The sequence below is a fragment of the Lactuca sativa genome, chromosome 2, assembly GCF_002870075.4.
Source record: "Lactuca sativa cultivar Salinas chromosome 2, Lsat_Salinas_v11, whole genome shotgun sequence".
NCBI lineage: Eukaryota > Viridiplantae > Streptophyta > Magnoliopsida > Asterales > Asteraceae > Lactuca > Lactuca sativa.
The window spans coordinates 232,802,878-232,807,743 of NC_056624.2; the positions used below are offsets into that span (position 1 = coordinate 232,802,878).

The 4,866-nt window shown below is 31.5% G+C and overlaps 1 long non-coding RNA gene across 1 annotated transcript; it reads right to left on the bottom strand.

The window, feature by feature from the left end:
* Nucleotides 1-1,102: 1,102 nt before the first annotated feature.
* LOC111888882 (uncharacterized) lies at nt 1,103-3,772 on the bottom strand. The gene is made up of 3 exons (XR_002849340.3): nt 3,114-3,772; nt 2,769-2,861; nt 1,103-2,682 (listed from the first exon to the last, which is right to left on the bottom strand). It is a non-coding gene; the product is annotated as an uncharacterized LOC111888882 (long non-coding RNA).
* Nucleotides 3,773-4,866: the final 1,094 nt, after the last annotated feature.

Consider the following 4,866-nt stretch of genomic DNA (forward strand, 5'->3'; position numbering starts at 1 on the left):
TGATTAGTTTTTGTTTAGGCGAACGTCAATTAATTCCATTTCGGTGAGTAGTTTCTTGTTGTCTATTAGCTTCATTTTGACAGACAATGATAATTTCCTTATAAACATGTGATATTACAAAGAACATGAAATGCATCAACATATATCTAAATTTACGTTATGGTTTAAGGTTTAAGAGTTACGGTTTAAGGTGTAGGGTTTAGATGATAAGTGTTAGTAGCAGGGTCATAGGTGGCGTTTTTAATGTGGGGATGATGTGACCGATAGTTTTCTTTAAGACAAATAGTTTACTCTTTTGAAGAATGACATTATTTTTTTCAATGAATAGTTGTTTGTTACTATCTTTAAGACTTTTGTATCGATATATAATTAACAAAAAAACAAATAATGACAACGAATGTTTGAGCAATCTACTTTATTAGGGTAGATACAATGTATTCATGAAAGATGCAACTTAAAAATGTAAATATAAAATGAAACTAAATCAAATAAGATTCAGTTTATTCAGTTTCGGTTATTGAGTCTAGTTAAATAGACAAATTCAAATCAAGTTTTCTTTATTAAATAAAAAGAATAATCCAAAAAACAAACAAAAAAACGAAGCTCATTCGGTTGGGTTGGTTTTGATTTTTTTTGACAACACATAGCAATGTCGACTAAATAATTATATTAGTCAATGGATTTTTAGGCATCAAATCTCATGAAAAAAATGTCACAAAATCACTTTTTTTTTTTTTTCATAAAATACATTTTTTTTATGACAATATAACGATACAATATGACAATACATATATAGAATTTGGAAATTTAACTAAAAACAAAAAAAAAACTGAAGATGATCTTTTTTAAAAGAAATAGACATTCAGAACACTTGTGTAAATATTTTTTTTGACTAAAATCACAATCATTCACATAGAAAGCAACATAAATATTTATTACGTTTTAATCGTTTCTTAAACAAGGAACTCCATCGTATTCTCACACTTAACAAAACATAAGATTGAATTTTTAATATCCAATGATCTTAGACTTTGCTTATTAATGATAATCTTATTGTCGATTTCAAGCTAAAGCCCACAATGTTTTTGCTCGATGGTGATTACAAAAATGTTGAAAAAAGCATTCTAGTTATTGATTATCGAAGAAAGCATTATGAAGTTACAAGCAAACAGAGATGCAAATAAAAAAAGGTTTTAAATAATAATAATAATAATAAACTTATTACCAGTCCCCAAGAAAGGAAAATACATATTTTTTCAGTGTTGTTGGGGGTTTCTTGCGTGGGTTGTCTTTTGGCGTGTGTTTCTTTGGTTTCTTTTCCTGGCTAGCTGGTGCTCTCTTTACAGTTAAGGTGTTTGCATCTGTTACTACATGTGCTGTTCTTTGGCTCCCTCGATTTGTTTGTCAGTTTTTGCCCCAATGTTGCTGTTTCTTGCTTTGCTTTTTTCCATTTTGCCCCTAGTTACTATTAGGATTGCTGTCATGTTGGTTTTTTTTACTGTCTTGCCCCTTTGCATTGTTCAGATTTTCCCCTTAGCGCCTTTTACTGTTGATCTCTGATGGTTTGGGATTGGTGGTGATTTGTGTTGCCTGTGGCTTGTGTATGTCTGGTGCTGGTCCTTTTTACCCTCGCTTTGGTTTGGTGTTTCAGAACTATTGGTTCTCTATAACTATGTTTTCCTTTTCTTTGGGCTTAGTGTTGTTGGTGTTTTTGTTGTCTTTACTATGTTCTGCCCTTAGCTGGCTTTTATTTATTCTGTTGTTTGTTTTGCCTTAAAAAAAACATATTCTTTGCTAAGCTCAAAAGCAGTATAGTGGTAGCTATTCTTAGTTGGCTCCACCCACAGAAAACACAAACTCTATCGAAACTGAATTCTATTTTCTACTACAATATATGGTTGGCTGCTCCCATCACTACTTCATAACTACTGGTGTAACAAAGACAATACATGCCAACATTGAAAGAATGACAATATTTTCTTCTTTTTAATGCAATGTCATGATATTGTGGTCTAGAAAGACAATAATTACCTCTTTTCGGTCGTTTTTGTTTCCAACAACATTAGCATTGATGTTTCTCAGCAATGTAAATATTAATAAAGACAAGGAACATTATTCAAGTGATAATAAAAAAGGTACATATTAGGAGTGAGTAAAACTAACATAAAAACTAAAACCAAGAAACCTCCAAAGTTGGTAAAGAAAATCATGGATAACTTTATTGATAAAAAAACCAGCCACGGTTTTTTAAAATAGATAAATGTACAATAATTTTCTTATCATTTCCCTTCTTTCTTCTTTGGGTTTCTCTTCTTTGCATCAAAAATATAGAAAAAACATAGATCACATACTGTGTAGGATCATATCGGACATTAGGAATCACATACTTTATCAACATGCATACCTCCATAAAAAATCCTAGGAGAGTGGAATCAATTTGAAACTTGAAATATGGAAAACAAGAAATCCGAGCTTGAATGCTCTATGAACCAGATCAGCAAAGCCCTTGGGAAAAAAAGCTATTGTGCAATTCGTGAAATTCGAAATCAAAGAGGTTTCATTCTGTTTTTTCAAACACACACATATAAAGATATACAGAAAGGGCGATCAGGGTGTTTTACCTATTTTGAGTCGATATAGAGTAGCAGGAGTGTTTGCGGAACATCAAATTCATGTAAAGCACTGAAAAGAGACAAAAACACATTTATTATAAATCATGCGATGGATTCCTATAAAAACAAACTTTGAGAATATCAAAACTCAAATACCTTGATCTATATGGAACAACAAGATAGTAATTGCCATCTTTTTTAAGAATTGTATGCCATTAAACTGGAATCTGGAAAAACCATTTATGGCACCTGGTCGAATTCATGAAATTAGAGTAATTGCCATCTTTTTTAAGAATTATATTTATGCAAAATACATGAAATTAGAGTAATTTGTATTTTCAGAACAACATATACCTTATTTACACCATCATTTTTCCAGTATTAGTGTTGAGTAGTACAAAATCGAATTCATGAACATAGTATGTGTTATAACTAATAAAAAAATCGAATTTATAAGTAGTTGAGTAATAAAAATGTGATGCACATTATCAAAATCATTACCTGGTAAATGTTTTCTTAAGTAGATAAAAGGTAGCACCACCATCGTTTTCTGGTGGTGACACCCATGTCAGTGGGTGTGTGAAGGTTACTCCACCATCTCTATGTACATTTACATACTATATTTTATGAAGAACATGGATATTAGGTTTTAGATTCGCGTCACTGAAGACCTATTTGGCTACTTCGATTGCAGTAGAGAGAATCACAGGCGGAGGTCGACAAGCATGAAAGAGAGGGATAGGATTTAGGGTTTCTAAAGAAAGAAGTAGGGTGGGAATAAGTTTCGTCGTTGGTAGTTATGGTTTATGGAGGTGCGATGGTTGTGACAGATAGGGTTGCTGGAGGTGAGCTAGTGGTCAGATGATGGTGTGTTGGCCTTGGTTGTAGGAATGATGGAAAAGAGAACGTTTTTGCTAATCGGTTCCACATACTCCTTCAAGGTTTCCAGAAGAACAACCTATTGAACAATTAAGGAGAGATATGATGATAGTAAACAGTGGTGACGGAGAGACGAAGATGGATGTGCGATGGTGGTTAAGCGGCTGTCGAGATCAGGGTTTCTAGAAAATGGGAGAGAACACATTAATATTTGTGGTTTCTTTCCGAATTTCATTGAGTTTTCAAATTTGAATAAATTTTTTTACATAAAATTCGGGGAATTTGAAAGAGTCTTTCAACTAAATTAGATAATACTGAAATATGAGAACAGATATGAGACGCGCCACAATAAAATAAGATATATATATATATATATATATATATATATGCATTGTTGTGGATGTTTGTAATTACTGTATTATCATTTGGACAACATAAATTATGATATTATTTTATTAGTGGTTACTTGTATTATTAGCTTAATGGTTTGGACGTCTTAAAAAAATAATATTATTATATTCAATCTATTTATAGAAATATGTAGATTTATTTTATAAGATAGTAAAGATAATATATATATATATATATATATATATATATATATATATATATATATATATATATATATATATATATATATATAGAGAGAGAGAGAGAGAGAGAGAGAGAGAGAGGTAAATTTTATTAAGAACTTAAAGATTTTGCGGGAACTCAAGAACTCGTAATTCGCTCATCATTTTTCAAAACCGAAAACACATTTACACTCCTAGACCAACGACTAAGGCATATCCATGGTCCAAAAAAAAAGATTTGACAATTTTTTTTTTGAAATGTGCATGCATGCACAATTGGCAGTTATATGAACTGCAGATGTATGATTATCCTTAGTAATATTGATAATCATCAGTTATATGATGTCACACCCCCAAACCAGAACGACGGAATCGTTCGAGGGCGGATGACTTCATGTAGTATCGAAACAGTTGAATACATAGTAAAGAAAGTAAACACAACCAACATATATATAATTGAAAAAGTTACATCGTTTGTAGGTATTACAGGTTCCAAAATATCAATTACAATATGTTGTCAAAATAAAATTAAACTAACGCCGCAGCGTCCCTTCTTCAAAAGCAGTAGTTTACCTGTATTACTGAATCCCTGAGAAATACAAGGAGTTTTGAAAGAGTAGGTCAGCATTTAAGCTGGTGAGTTCATAAGTATTTAGTGACAATGTTTGAATAAAATCAAATGAAATTTGTTTGCAGATGTTTCGAAAGACTCCTAGGAAATCCAATATTTCCTACTAGTATAAAAGTAGTCTTCTACAAAGACTCGACTGTTTTGAAGGTTTTCTTTTATAAATCCAATATCC